We start from the raw sequence: 16,713 nt of genomic DNA, 5'->3' as shown, positions 1-16,713 counted from the left end.
AAAGACTGTAAATTTTGCTAAATAGTGGTAAGTTCGGACAAAAGTGACAATTATTGAACAAATACATAACAGTAGCACAAGTAGAGGAGAGTCAGAAGATTGAAATTACTCCATAAAGTTTAATTACACAGTAATATCTTTCTACCACTCACCACCATTAGCAGTCATATCAGTAACATGTAAGACTGTTGCAAAATCATGCACTTCTATGCACACAAAACTTCAGATGCTCAACACATTCAGAGACTTGAATCCAATTTAAAAAGAGACATAATCTGTTCTTGCCTGGACCAAAGTGATGGACTGACCGACTGAAAACCCGAACAATTCTCCATCGGCAGACCCTCATCATTTCATTAGTGAGTCCTTGTTTTCTTGCTGTCTAGTAATGACGTTCAGTTTTCTGTGAGAATTGGTCAGTATTATGAAAACTATAGGGAAGACAGGGTCAAGTATGGCTGAAAATATGTTGATGCATTATTTCATGAGCAGGTACAGTAAATAGTTCATAACACCTTACATGCAGTGATAAATGTATAAAAAATGAATGAGTCACTATCAAATAAAACAATATGAAAAAACAACAATTGACACACACTAACAGGAAAACAAGCTCCAAGGCTGAAACCCGATACAGTCCCAGCATACTATAAAGATAAAAGTAATTAGATAATCACACCATCACTAAAGTCAGCAGCATCAGCCCTTAGAGCTAAGGAAAATCATTTACGTCTTCCCTCTACTTGTGAAGGCACCTGCCACTAAATGTTTGAAGTGTGAAAGTAAGAGCCGGGAGGAAGGTCAGACCTGTTAAGGTGCAGCTATCACTTAGAGTGGATGTTTGCAAAACCAGAATTCTTCAATGACCTGAGCTGCCCCCAACTCACACACACACACACACTCACACACACACAACCACAGGACACCTACAAGAAAACACACAAGGTTATTTAACAATTTCTACCCTAAAATATCTATTCAGGTCGGTCAGACACAACCGATTTGTGCACTTCTCACCTTGTTCTCGAACCTCCTCATATCACTGACTGACACAATTGTACACAAGATCAGTCTGGTGGTCACAAAATTTCTCACAGCAGTGCAGAGTTAGTCCCAACTTTTGAGAAACTTTCCGAAAATATCTGGTGAGCTGGTGAACAGTCAAAATCAATTTCACAGCCTTTTCCATACTTGCAGAGATGTACGGGAACATTATGTGTTGGTTGTGTGTCTGATGCAAGGAAATAGCAATGACATCTCTCAAACATTCAATCAAGCAGTGACAAATAGTGACACAAGTTCCCACAAGCAGTCTATACTTAAACAGCTTGGGCAATCATTCAGTTTTTGAACCATTATTCAGCTTCTTTTAATTTAACTTATATTATTTTATATTATATCCATAGCAATTTTGACAATAACAAATTGCATTCTCTCACAGTATATACACACATGCTACCCTAAAACTAAAAATAACACAACAAAAATTGAGCACAGAATGATACTCACAGTTTCTCTTTAGATCACTGAAGCACAGAAAACTGCTAGATTCACTAAATGGCAGTCACTTGGAAGGCTCCTCTCACCCCTAGAAAGCCTTATGCAGCTGAAATGACTCACATCCCCTCTTCCAACCTCTGTCAACCATCATGAGGAGGTAAACATTTCCAAATATGGAGAAAATATGAAGACAGTATTGAGGGCAATATCAGTTTGGTTTGCTTTCAGCTTGGAATGCCATACTCTGTGAGCCAGAGTCACTCAGCTGAGCCAGTTCTGTGGTGCATACCTTTCACTAGGAATAATAATGATGATTGTAGAGAACTTTCACAATCGGTTTGAGCTCGTTCTGACCTAAGATGGGTAACACTGTGAGCCTATTAAGAGTAAATAGCCAAAATTTAAAGGAGAGAAAATGCGTTAGCTTAAAACTGTAAATGGGAATCTCAATAAACTGCAAATAATGCAGTATTTTAGACATAATTTACTTTATTTTTTGGTCATCAGGTGACCAGGGTCAGATTAGAAGGTAAAGATAGCCCATTTACCGTGAGAAGCTGTCTCGTCACCCGGATTGTCTTCAAGTGATTAAGGACGTATAATTAAAGCCTGATTACTCCTCTGTGGGTGCCGTGGGTCAGCGGAGATCACAGTAATATTAACAACCGTTAAGAGAGAACATTACACCGCCCTGCCTGGACTGCAATCTTATTGAAAAGCAACTTGGGAACACGTGAGAGTGTTCGTTTCCTTAAACAGCACAACCCACTTCATCCAAATCCCAAAGGAACAGACAGCAATCAGGGGACTGAAAGTCTGACATGTTCATACATACAGAGAATATGTTTATTTTATTTGCATTTAAACACAGTTTGTGCTTTTTCTGCTAATGTTCCTTCATTGTTACAATTTTCTAATTTGGGATATTTAGTCATAAATCTGGAACAAACTTGATGTGTAATAATGTCAAATAAGTTTGAACAATAATATCAGAATATATGTAACTTCTACATGACTCTGATTGCAGCATTTTTCAATACTCTGCACTGGTACTTAAGAAAAGATGAGAAAAGACAGCTGCGATGGAGGCGACCAGTGTAAGAAAAGTGAGGTGCTACAGTTTTTTGGATTTTTGCTTGACATGAAAGCCAAACTGAAATAAGTGACTGTTGCATGTTTGGAAGCATATAAGAAGAGATCACTAAACATTACCAGGTGAAAATGGTAAAATGTTAAAAATAACATGAAACACTTAAATAAAAGAAGCAGCTGTGGACAAGGAGTGTTTTTTTACGATGAGCTAAAGCATTGTATGCAGTGAACCCAGCTACTAGCCTGTGGAAATAACATGATGATAAAACATGCACCCACTGTGCTGGGTCTTTGCTCTTGCACATGTCTGGCATGATCATCCAGGTGTGTGGCGGGTCAGTTCGGGGCACTGTATTAGCCACACTACAACACATGGTGTGACAATATAACAAGCAAAATCAGATCTGAGCATTAAGGCCTGCAGTTTGAATAAAGGTGATATTACACCTGCTTTGCAAATGATACACAAGATATTACAGCAATAAGAAGTTAATATGCTCATAACACAGAATATACGAGAAAGTGCAAGTACAGCAAAGTACAGCAAAAGCTGTCTCACCTTTTCTCCTCTCTAGACGTATGGGATTTCTGGAAAGTTGTTACAGCGATGCCCTTTACTGTATGTTGAAATCTGTTGAGATTAAGAAATAAAGACTGAGTAAACACTCTATTACTCAAATGGATTACATAACTGTAATTGTGCTGTGAAGGGCCACACCAATATGGTAAGTGGGTGGCTTCAACTTTTTCTCTTGACTCTGTCGTTCATCAGTAGACAGATGAACCTTGCTCAGGCTCCTATAAATCTTGTATGAACCTGAGTGTAAGTTGTCCATTTAAATTTCAGTCTGTCATTTTTCACCAGGCACCTGTCACACTGTTGGAGTAATACTTCATTGCAACGACAGTGCAGGGAAAACAATGCTGACACTGTGACACTACAGAAAATATTCACTTCAGTCTAACTATTAAAGATTGCTGTGCAAGTCATAGCAACAATGTGTTACTTAGTACTAATTAAACATACAACAATTATTTTATCTTTAATTCTTAGTTAAATGTAAAGCACACTTTTGAAACATTGTATTTCAGCACAAGAGCAGCAGTAATGGAATTATCAACAATATTATTAACATTATTCAAGTAAGTATCAACCTACTATTATAACTCTTAGGGGTGCAACAATCCTCAAAATCCTTAGTTCGGTTCAGACCAAAATTTTTTCAGGGGTGTATTGCAGTTCAGTCTTCCCACATCGCAATATGAGATCGTGGACGTTTGTATTGCAGTTTCGGTCTCAGTTTCAGAATCAGTACAGTCCTGGTAACTCTTCAGCATTTAATGATTGATATCTATATAGAAAAGTACTATGCAAAAAAATGTTTTGATCTTTTAACACTGACTGCATTTCTTTGCTCTATAAAATACACCAGCCTGAATTTTAAAGCTTTATTTTACTATCTGATTCATGTATCAGTGAAAATGCCTGTCAATTGTTTTAAGAGCCCATCATAACATCTTCACTGCGTACTTTGTCAAAGTGACCCAGCAAATCCTCATATTTGAGAAAGTGTAATTTTAAAAAATGTAATTCTACTTGATAAATTAAATGATTACACTGAATCAAATTATGAGCTGTTTCAGTGTGGTTTAGTTTAGCAGTAGTAATTTACTGTGGTTTTTGACTAGATCATTACTCTAACTGATCATGTTTGTGTCTAATAATTATATCATGCTGTTTGCTAATCTGATTTGCACAATAATGAAGACGAAGCTTTCATGTGCTGGTAAAATACAGGAAAGGAGTGTACTGTGTGAGACAGCACTCTGGCAGGTGGTTTCTGATGCAATGGCATAGTCTGTTTTAAGAAACATGATGCATACATCTACAATGCAACAAAACTGCAAAACAAATTCCCTTAATGCTATACTACTTTTTATTTCCACACTTCTTTAACTGTAAAACTGACAGTTAAGTGCAGCAGGCTAGGGGAAGGAAACAAGCTGTGTACGTAGTAGTGTAAGTAACGTAATTAGTGTAAAACTAAAAGAAGGAGTCTGACAAATGGCTAAATCAAGTTAATTCAGAGAATGTACTCCTGTACTTTGAGCACCAGTTGCAAGGTGCAGTGAGTTCAAGGAACAGCCCTTAACACATATCATTAATTCAATAGATAGTGAAATTAGGAATATGGAAGTACTGTGCAGGACAATGAATTGTCATGTAGAACGTTTTTAAGAACAAGACAGTCAGCAGTGTTGTTGTGCAAAACCATCCTGCAAACTACACCCCTACCTGAGAGCACAGCAGACATTTCGAGCAGGCACTGACATGTCCATGTTAGGCTCTCTGTGTTTTGTCATAGGGGCTGGTTGGTTTGATTGAGTCATTTGTTCAAAAAAACATATACTTTTATGATTCTGTAATATTTTTCTGTTGGCAGTAGGTCCTGTAACTCCGTATAACATGATAAAACATAATTGGTTTGTGGTATTCAAGAGTCTTGGATCAGTCACTGAAATTTTGACCCACCGCACATTAATATTAAAGGCTGCCTGTGGAGAACTAAAGAACATGTATGGCTGTCTGAGAAATATACAGATGTGGTGTCAGGGTTTTACCTGATTAACCAGCTCATGATTCTATGTGGTTCATTGCCCCTGTTTTGTGCCTCTAATGTACTATCATTGAGCCACAGAAATAAGCATTAAGTATTGCAAAAATAAATACCTAGCAATCACTGAAAAACACAGGTCATTTAACATTTACCACCATCCTGAAAGGTATTTCTGAAATCTTCAAAGGCCCTTTTTACTGTCTGGATGGAAAAATATTCCATACACTGCACAATAAAAAAATGATTTTAACCCATTTCTCAAGTAGCAAGTTGTACAGATACTCAGCACCATGACTCAAATGTAGTAGTAATACATGAAAGGCAAAAACACAGTGGGTCTTGCCCCAATTTTTGGTAGACCACATTTACCATATATTAGAGAGATTCACAGTAGCTTCTGGTTACAGTGACACTCACTCAGGTGACGCTTTCTGAGAGCCCACTGTCCTGACATCTCGCTCAACTCTAAAACTGTGCATTTCAAGCCTGGGAAACTGCTGCCACTGTTCCTTTCAGAAAAGGACATCCTCATTAAAATACACCAAGAAACACAAACAGGAGAATAACTTGACTAAACCTACCAGGGGGGCCTGGGCTCAAAGGCATCTGAGGCACTCATCTTTTAACTTTAACATCATCAGCGCTGTCAAACGAGTCCTTTTTAACCAGAGATTTTAAAGACAGCTCCGTTTAATGTTGCCTGAGTCAAAAATGTGTTAGAGCGACGCAGATGTATGCAGTTTGATGGCAGCACTCTCAGGGGACCTTGATGTTATTGATTTGAAATTCACATCTAAGTCAAAGTTTGAATTTAGTCTTTTAAAGAGGAAAGTGAAACTTGTTTTTCACGTTTCGCTACGCTTTATGTCAATATCTTTAGTTTGGACCAAGGTTCTTTTGTCACCCACAAAGAAGAAGACAACAATGTCAGAGCTGTTTCTGCAGGTTTTCACTATCTGTGAATATGACCCATGTAAAACTATGGAGGGAAACTTCAGCTTGAAGACAGAGTATAGTCTAATTTAAAGCTGGGGATATAAACAATAAGGGAAAACCCACACACCTGGAAAATCTCTGAAAAGTCCATGTCCATGTCTATGTCCACTTGTTGCCCTTTTGTTCAAGAGCTGTTCTCCAATCTGCGTCCTATCAAACAAAACTCAAAGCTTCACAGTATACAGAATGCATCCATCATACCTTTGAAATGGATGGGATTTATTTGGGTTTTTAACTAAATGTACGGTTATGAACACACAGGACGTGAACAGTACAGCATGAACATGGACATTTTCTATTCAGAAACATTCAAGGTGGATACCAAATAACTTCAAGGAAGAAGAAGGTCACTTCATTCAGAGCTGTCTATGACAGCTTCTTGTTGCAAGGTAAGTGGTCAAGACACAGTTCATGGAGAGGGTCTATTTCAGCTTGTTGACATGCAGGTACGTGAAAATGACAGAATATATCTTAATAACACATTGGATTTCACTAGCCTCAAAGTTCGAGTTAAGTTTAAAAGAAATTATTTAAGTGATCATCTAGACAAGTGAAAAGTCACCTGCAAGGACTTTCAAAAAGAACTCAAACTTTGGGTGGAGCCAGGTCTGGTCTGTTTCATGTCACAAATCAGGGCAGTGATTATTTCTTGCCTTGTCTTTTCATCTAAACCAAGGCTCTAAGTATACTGTAGGCCTGCACTGTAATCTTAGTCCACTCCTATATGACTGAAAGCAGGCCTACTGTTTTTGTGCTTTACATTAATGTTGTCTCCACGTGTGCACAATGAATGATATTGTCATTTATAAAGTGAACATGATAAAGTGAAAATGAACACAGATGTTAAAACTACAGACCACCAAATACGGTTTTCTGGTTAATAACACAGGCGGTTATCAAAACTATTTAAACAACGTGGCGTCGTACACAACAGCGTCCACTCACTGTAATGGTATGGGGGTATTTTCTTAAACGCCAAAACTAGCAAATAGTCACTGAGCTGCCAACTACTCCTGGAACCGGACACTTTGATAAATTCGGCGCTTGTGGGACTGCTTAAGAAAAAAATCTGCGACTTATTTCTCTGCAGGCAGGGGCTTCTCATGTTTCTCCGGTGACAGTATGTCTTCCGCATTGCTCAGCAGCAGACCACTTGGCTAAAAACAGAATCACCAGAGACGCCCATAGTCCCGTTTGGCAAAAACCTGACGTTCACAATGTCCTATATTATCAATGCATGACTGAGCTTAGCTCAGCTCTAGCTAGCGACAAGTTAGCTTTGTTAGTATCCTCATGTAACTTTAGCACCAGCCAAGGCTATCGTGTTGAGTCCACGCCCTCATTGTGAACTCCGTCCGAGCTACAGTAAAATTCATATCACAGCCCAACAAGGCCGAACAAATTGAAGACGAGCTGCTCCAACACTGGGATAACAGTCACAGCTAAAATTACACCACTTCCAACATAGCCGATAATCGCAGAGGTGTTTAAAGCGTTAGACGAGTGCTCGGTAGTTTCGCTTACCTCGCTTTCTAGGAAATACAACAGAGGTTCAAATCCCACCAAAAAAGTGAAACTTCTTGATCCAAATTCTGGGAGAGTTGTAGGGGCGGTGACGTCACGCTCTGAAATTCCAGCCGTCTCAGTCAGTTCAGAGGTTTGCCCATGTAAGGCAGCAGGCCAGCGGTGTCACCCAGTCAAAACATCACTGCCCTCAGCAGCGGCGGACGGCTCGTACAGCCTGTGCTTGTTTAGAGAAGGATGTATGTAGAAGGAAAAGATGGTTAACACAATGTATACTGATGTGCAGTTTCCCCCATTTTTTTTTTCAAAGCTGAACCCTATGACTCTGTCCGTATAAGCCAATGTGAGTTGGATGTCGACAGATAATCGTGCTTTTAACTGAAACACATAAATAGTTGCATATCTTCCACCTGCTTTGTGTACCAGGTGAGTAAAATACTGGACAGAAATTTAAAAAAAGACAAAACACAAACTGCTTTCCATTATAGCAGTGTATAACAATTTCATCTCAAACTCACAAATTACCACTGTGCTTTATCAACCTCTTTTTGTCCCTGTAAATAGTGAAACATTACAAGAGTGACACCACACATTGTACTGGGTGTTTATTTCTGTATGCGCCAGTGTCCTAGAGGACAAGCCCCATTCTGAACTGTGACTGTAGGGTACTGTTGAGTTATGTTGTACTGTATTTGTTTGACCTGTATCATAAACATTGATATTAAGGGGCTACTTTACAAACATTAGTGGATTTTGAGGGGTACCCTGCAAAAAAAAAAAAAAAAAACTCCACTCACAATAACTGAACAATGACTTTGAACTAGTAAGAATACAGCTAAAAAGGAAGGAGGATATCTGTGCTAACATGGAGCACTCATCCACTGAAGTGTGAAAAGGCACATGCTGTTATTTGATGAGATTCAAATTCAAACACTGTATTGCGTGCTGCAGTTATGTCATGCACTGCCTGTCTTCTGGAACCATGAGAAAGGCTGAGTGTTCAACTGTGTCTGTGACTCCTTCCTTAACCATAACTGGCATTTACCAGCTAGTTTTGTTTGAGTATTATCTGAGATATATTTAAATATCACTGTTGTAGATCCAAGCATGAAGTGTAAACACCAACAGTAGGTGTGAAGGTGTATACTACTGTGCCACTGACAATGTAAAGAAGAGGTTAGTCATTTTTGGCTGTGAACTGCCTGTGTACCTAACAAATAGTACTGGGACACAGTGTCAGCTTAGACAACTGTACGGATGTGATTCATTTGTTCCTTGGTTTGTTTGTTGTATTTGTTTCAATTGCAGCTTTTTTTTTCCCTCAGTGGTTTGCAAGCTTTGTTTTGCATGCATGCACTGCATATGTGAACATGGACTTCATGCTTTTGCTGTTGTCACACAGTCAACTATTTGTGTTAGGTTTTCTGAAGTTCATGGTTTCTGTGGTAAGTGTCAGGAGAAGTGCTACTTATTTCTATGGGAATGAATAATATGAGCTGAAAGTTTCAGGGTCATATTTGCAAGACCCCAAAGAGAACCAGTCCATTTGTTTTTGAACTGATCACAAGTGTTTGGACAGTAACACTTTGGTACAGGCTGAACATCACATAGTTGGCTTTGATAAAGGCACTGATACAGACAGGTGACAGATTAAAGGACAAACCTGGCTCCAGGTACACACTTTGAGTTGGGTTCTACTTTCGTTTCATTCACCACATCAGAACATTATTCACAGAACCTTAAGAAGGTTCTAGTGGTCCTTTACCACGGGGTTCTGGTGGCTACTGAGGTGTTTTTTCAGAATTGTTTTTGTAGTCTATAAGAAGGTTCTACTGTCCTTTAGGAGGTTATGGAGGTCCTGTAAGAGGTTGTAGTGGTCAGTGAGGAGGTTCTAGAGATTCCGTAGGAGATTCTAGGGGTCTTTTGGAGGTTCTAATGGTAATCAAGAATGTTTTGGAAGTTTATGTAATCAATAAGAAGGGTGTAGAGGTCCTTTAAGGGCTCCCAGAAATCCTTCGGAAGGTTTCCTGTGAGCACCAAGGAGGATCCAGTGGTCATGAAGGAGGCTGTAGGTGTCTTTTAGAAGTTGTATTAGTCCCTTATGAGGTCTTTGTAATCCTTCAGGATGTTTCTAGTGGACCCTTAGGCAATTTTAGGGGTCAGCCTAGGTGGTTAAACACCTATGGGAGATTTTGTAGTGATGTATTAGACAGTCCTCTCCTACCACCATCAGCAAAACACTAAATGAGGGAATGTTCCTTGGAAAAATGCTATTCATTTCTCCAGGAGAGTTCAAAACATTTGAAGACTTTATGACAGGGAGCACTGAAAATGTTCTGGAGGCTCGTGGTGGAACATCACATCACTAATATACTCTCTTTTCCCTTAGTTTGTCCCTCATCTGTAGATAAAGCGGATGAACACATTTCTGGATCAGTGTTAGTTACCTTCACACTGCAGGGGCAGCATAAAAGCTCGACCCATTGTTAATATAAAAATGTGGTTTGGTGAAGCTTTAATACCATTTATGGTCGTTAATTTCTCTCTAAAACTTTGTGGAGTTGCTGCACCACAATTACAATTTCTTTTTTGTCAGAAACCCCTCCACCTCCTATGTGAACTGAATTATTGAGCAATAGTGTACATCAACAGCACACTAAAGAAAGAGGCATTTTTAGTATGAATACCTTTTCACCTATACTTAATTTTGACACTCCCAGTGTGAACACACTACATTCTTGCTCAGAATTAGTATGCAGTGTGGAATTGGTACAGAGCGTGTTCACTTGTCACAGCAAGAAAAGCACATGTGTAACTTAATAGTGACTATTTCCATACACATATTCCATAAAAGCCATGTCAGTACATAATGTTCCCATGTAATTTAGGTTAGTAATTATACCCATGCTTTTCCTGCTATGACATGTCAAGCTTTCCACTGTGATGAGCATGGATGGTGACAACTGTCCTACGCACCTTCAACCACCATTTTGTGACTTTTGCCACATTTTTGGTGAAGTATTTATTAAACCCCACTTATTTGAACAACATATCATAGTGTATAATGAGTCAGTGCTCATTATCCTCAGCTGCACCTGAATTTGGAGTTGTTCTGCTGCTTCTCACTTCTCAGAGCTCAAACGTTTCTGATGTTTGATATAAGCGAGCCACTATCAGGTGTCCAACAAAGCTGTCACTTCATGTGGGCTTTGCCTGACCTCAGTGATCTCTGCCATGCAAACTAGACTATTAGTTTACATGCTCGTGATTGCATGCAAATATGATAACTGCTTTTTCACCTCTGATTCTGTTCCCATAGCTGTATCACAGTGTTCACAATACTGACACTGTGTGTATTTGTACATGCTAGCATATTCAGATATACTTTCTGTAAAAATGAATCTAATGGGATGATTGATTTAATTAATAATTTATTTGCATGAGCTGGTGTAAAGAAAATATTTTAAAGATATGAGAGCTCTGTCGTTCATGCCACATGTACACAAAATCATTCACTCTGAGCCCTATCTTTTCACCAATAATGCTTACTTTACTGCTTCTGATTACATTGTGCTCCAAGCTGTGAGTATACTTTTTTTCACCATGCATGAAGAAAGCATAAACAGTACTTGCAGATCGAGCATGCTGATAAAAACCAAATGATCTGAGCTATTTTAGTGTCTTACCCATGCGTCCCCTCAACTCCAAGTTCCAGGGCACACTGAAAAAGGTAATCTCATTTGTAATGTGTGACAGCTTATTTGCAAGTGTGCACACTGGCAATTTTTTAATGGGCCCGCCAGTGATTCTTCTTCCACTCTTAAAGCTGATTTCAAAAAGACACCCTGGAACAGTTTAGACGACACATGGCATCGCCTGTGAACTCAAGTTATCAATCAAGCACCAATTAACATGCTCGGTTAGAGGAAATCAAGGGCTCTTTGATGTTCGGCAGTTAGGGAATGTAGCCACGCATGTCATTGATATGATGGGTTTCAATTTGATCCTCACTGTACCACAACATATGAAAAGAAATATGCTCACAGGGTCCACCACGACAGATAATTCACATTGGAGATATGTTTGATGTTTAATCTAACTTTGTCATGTTTCTTAACGTTGCTCATTTTAACTACAGACAATAAATATAGCACAAAGGGGAAAGTCAGAGAAAACAACCTCATTTGTCTTATTTTAGTGTTTCAATTGTTCCAGCATCGGATATCCTGTTTTATTTGCTGGTTGTAACACTGTCTTCTCCCCCACACCACTTCCTCTGAAGTAGGTAAACCTCAAACATTATACAGAACACAGCAGCTGCACAGGCAATGTACACTTCCTCATAAAAGTGTGAGTGAAAGCGTGTGTTTTGCACATACACACAGATGAAATCGATTGCCTTCTGAATGCAGGCCTCTTGGTTTCAAAACGGCCCAGTTTTCAGGAATTGGTGGCTGATGATGACAGTGTTGATATCACGCAGGTTATATGTCCTGATGTGAAGCTAGAATGAGCTTAATGATTTTTTTGTTCATTTTTAGGTAATATTATTTGATATCCCATGATAATCACTGTCAGTAGGCAGTCAAGTCCAGGTGCTTTGCACAAAAACAACACAGAGATCCTTGCAGAAAAAAACCCAACAAAAACAACAAATGTGTCTGGGAACTATGTATGCTCTGTTAATTAGAGCTGAGATAGCAGAGATTAGTCTTCAAGCACAACCATATTACAGAGAGTCATGCCAAATAAGGAAAAACAAAAGTAGGAGACAGGCAGACTCACTACAAAAACAATGTCCCAAAGCTACTAATCAAACAACTCCCGATCTAGATCTAGACCTCAGATTACACTAATGAATTCTAATTCTTATGTTTTAGCATGTAAATGTGTATTAAAATGGTAGACAGAGACAATCCCTGCCTACAGCAAAGGTTTTAGCATAAATGATCCATGCTTGTGAGCTTTATGCAGCACCTTTGAAGCTGTTTTCAAAGCAGCAGGATTTCTATCGTTGTATCCTGAAATCAGTTTTCTGGGTTTGCCATTTAACATGTTTTTTTTTTTTTTTTTTTTTATCAATGAAACATTATCAACTTTCTTACCTCTGAGGAAAATTGATTCAGCTGACTCTGCTCCTCAGCGACAACAGAGTAGTTAAGCATGCTGTCTGCTTGATATTATCTACTAAAAACCTGGACAACGCAGGCAGAACATCAGGACCCATTTTATACATCATGTTGTCAGTTGCAAAACAAATATAAAAATGAGCCAAAATCACAATATGAACCCAACGTATGAAGAGTTAAAAGGTTCTAGTTTCTCTGCCGAAAAGAATATTTACTGTAGGAGGCCTGCAGGCTGAACAGACACAACATTTCCAAGCGTTGGATGCAGGGAGGTCAGCAGTGAAATAAAAATCAGTTACCATTGCAGTGGTATTTTATCTGTTTTTACTATGCAGCGTGGGACCATTTGGAGATTTAAAGCTAGCATTTTGCTGTAACATTTGCCGCACAGTAGCTGCTGAGACCACATGTGACAGTTTCAGGATCATAGTAAGTGCTAACAGTAGCACACAGAAGTGACAAGTGAGAGTGGGCTCAGAAATGTTACACAGCTGTATCTCCCTATAGGTTGCTGACATTAGCCACATTAGCCAGTGCTGAGTCTGCCTTCCAAGGACTTAAAACGTTATGTTTTATCATATTTTTTAAATGTATACATTTCAAACCCAAGTTTGCTCTTTGTTTGTACTGAGGTATCCTCTGTGTTCTAAGCTGTAAGTCTTAACAGATGAATCTTCTCTGGCCCAAACTAAGGCTCTGAATTCAGTGAATCAGTTCCTGAGGGTTTGTTTTTCTGTCCTGGATGCAGATATCCTAAATGTTTTCTTGTCTGTTACCGTCTGAGGTGAAGACAGCAAGCTGACCAGCAGCTTTGGATCATGAGCCGTTCTGCCGCTCTTCTGCTGTGTAACTACAAACATAGATGGGAGACATTCCTAAAATCTGAGGGCATGATGTTAGCCTGCACTCCACCTGCAAAAACAGAGGTGAGGAATTCCTGCATGGCAGCTTGCATCAATGAATAAAAAATAAAGTGCAAGTTCAGGCTCACTTAAAAAAAAGTCATCACTTACTTTAAAAGGAGGACAAAGAAAAGTTAATTTACCTAAGAATACCAACAAGATGCCTCTGTTTGTTTACCATGTTCAGTAAAAAGAGCCTGCAAAATTTGATAGTTTCCTCCCAGCAACAAACATCATTAATTATTCAAACACTGTTTGTCTACAGCAAAAGAATGGCAAAGCTGGAAGTATATAATATCAAGTATTTTACCAAAAATTGGTAAGGCTGACGATACAAAATCAAACGCAGTGTGAGTTTTTCTTTTGAGTGTTAAGTATAATTTTTTGAGAGACAAATGTTGGATACACAGTATGCCATATAATGAAGGCTTGGCAATATAAAAAGTGACAACACATAGAGTCTGAACAGGTACCGACAAGAGACAGAGACAGAGTGATATACTGCCATGGCTTGGCAATTTGGCTAAAAGTGTTATTATGATAAAAATTCAAAATCGAAATCAGTCAGTATTGATAATTATCACAATAACTGTCAATTTTTTCTTTTTTCTTTTAACCAGATGGTTAATTGTGGTTTTAAAATGTTAGAACATGACATGATTTGTGACGGTTTGTGACTCATTTCTGTGCATGCTGTCTAATTATGGAAATTAATTGTACTGAATATTTATCAACGATTTGTTAAATTTCTAAGGAGGAAAATCATATGATTTTATATCACAGTAATTATTCTCATTATTTTAACGCTCAGTCCTACATACTGCACACAATATGTGTATTGTTGGAATAAGTAACTGCAAGAATCTATGTGAATATGTGTAGAAAGCAAAAAAATGACATGAAGTTCCCTCCTAGTAATGTTGAATGTAAGAAAAACATGAATGCTGAATTTGATCTTTCTTTATTCTGGTAGATATCAACTTACAATAGATCATCTGTGAACTCAAATATTGACATACTGAAAAATCACACCTGAATCCCTCTGACAGATATAAATCCTAACTCACAGATCACGGTTTTATGGTGTGTTTGCGCTGAAAGACAATCCTAGAATGTTCACGATGAAGCTGTCACTTTGAATCATTTCTTACATGTTGCTCGTGTCTCTCTCAGAAGTATATTTTCTCTCCACTTTATAAATGCCAGCCAATGCAAAGCATGAGATTAGGCATTTGTGACCTTTATTAGAGCTGATAGAAGCCACCATGGATACCGGGGAGCTCCATGTTGGCACAACAAAGGCTAGTCGTGGAGCTAGATTACAGATCTAGGTGATAGCAGGTAAGTGAAAATGACAAGCAAGTATTATCCTTTTCTGATGTGATAATTACCTGCAGTTGACTGCCTCAGAAAGGTTATCATGCACACAAATGACCTGGAAATGCTCCAAGAAACCAATGCAACATAGCAGGTTGTTTATGGGAGGTCTGTGATTTCAATTCCATAAGCGTTGAAAATAATTTATGTGACACTGCTTAACTCGATAGATTGATTTATTAATAATATATAAATTCAGGCTGCTTCACAGGCTCTGTGAGGGCTACATTTTAATTAAATGTTTTTCTTGGAAAAGAAAGTAGGTGTTAAATTCTACTGCAGACAGTGCAGGGTCACTGTTTTCAACTTCCAGACAATTTTTTAGACCCTGCTGGTATGAATTACTGCAAGGCATGCTGTGGAGAGGAGAGCAAGGATGCTGTGAATCGTTGATCTTATATTTCTGAGGGAAAGGCCGAGCCAGAAATATGAAGTCTGGCTGGACTGTGGAAAAAAAAATAAAAATAAATAAACACTTCATGAAATCAAATCAAACTCGCATCTAGGAGGTTGCAACGAAAAATTGTCCCTTTTAAAGAATTTGCTTGATCCCCCTTTTGTTAATTTGATGCAGGCCGAAATTACATCAGATGACAGCATAATCCGACATCATTATCAGCATCAAAATGTGTTTGACACTGTTTGGCCTGGGGCCGGCAGCAGCGCAGCCTCTGTAACGGGATGATATGGATTACACTTTGCAAACCGACCTTGCCCCCCTCTCATTTTTTATGCCTGCCAGTCGAAACACAGTGATGACCGCATGCATCGCATCGCTGCCGAATAAAACCCAAATATCCCTCTGATGATTAAGGTCACTCATACACTGCTGTACAGAAGCCATCCTCTTATAAGCCTCACAGAGTAGGGGGGTGGGATAGGGTGGGGTGGGGTCAACGACTTGGACCCCAGTCAGTCTTGATGTCTTTGTCATTATTTCTATTCAGCTGTCCAGGTTCTTTCTGCCTCACTGTGGCTGCCGATTACAGGAAGAGGACAATACAGTAATCAAAGTTTTCCTCTGAGGCGCTCTGACCTGTTGTTGGCTCTCATTTGTTTGTCAGGTCAGAGATTTAAGCTGCCTCATGAGAAGTTTATCCCTGGATCACAGGGATCTGAGGGCTCACCGGTCATTTGCCGTCAGTATCCCAAGAGCTCAGATTGTTAGGGCTGCTTTATTTTGAAATATGATGGAAATGTGTTGGACTAATTTGGCTTTAGCAGGATTGGCTGAATATTAGTCCACTCATCCAGTGGATTATCCCATGGCTGCAATGAACATACTGTACACGGACAGATCTGTCAAACACCCATATATATCTCATTTCCCTCTAATATTTAATTCTTCTTGTTCAAGTGTGCATTCTGATGGATTCATATTTTATTTTTCTGAAAGGCTGACAGCACTTAGAACCAACACAGTGCCTGATGCAAACACAGTAATGCCATGCAGCACATAAGGCTGTTAATAGTAGGAGCTTAGGGAGTTCTTACCCACTGAGGTGAGCTTATCTGCACAGACAGCATGTGTATTCATTTAATCTGAGTTCAACATCAGGTGTCAAGTATGATAAC

General features: G+C 39.0%; 1 protein-coding gene across 7 annotated transcripts in view; it reads right to left on the bottom strand.

The window, feature by feature from the left end:
- Positions 1 to 7,971, bottom strand: part of lpp (LIM domain containing preferred translocation partner in lipoma) — a 135,709-nt gene extending 127,738 nt beyond the window's left edge. The window contains exons 1-3 of one of the 7 annotated variants that reach the window (XM_018669887.2): positions 7,731 to 7,969; positions 6,274 to 6,356; positions 3,152 to 3,223 (exon numbers count right to left, since the gene is read on the bottom strand). The gene's annotated coding sequence lies outside the window, so the exon portion shown is untranslated. Of the gene's footprint in view, positions 1 to 1,017; positions 1,160 to 1,509; positions 1,663 to 3,151; positions 3,224 to 6,273; positions 6,357 to 7,151; positions 7,607 to 7,730 lie in introns of those variants that run through there. The other 6 variants (XR_001960267.2, XM_018669886.2, XM_051077373.1 and 3 more) reach the window with 6 other exon arrangements.
- Positions 7,972 to 16,713: the final 8,742 nt, after the last annotated feature.

The sequence above is a fragment of the Lates calcarifer genome, linkage group LG17 (genome assembly GCF_001640805.2).
Source record: "Lates calcarifer isolate ASB-BC8 linkage group LG17, TLL_Latcal_v3, whole genome shotgun sequence".
NCBI lineage: Eukaryota > Metazoa > Chordata > Actinopteri > Centropomidae > Lates > Lates calcarifer.
The sequence above is the reverse complement of the archived record's forward strand: the minus strand, read 5'-3'. Positions and strand labels throughout refer to the sequence as shown.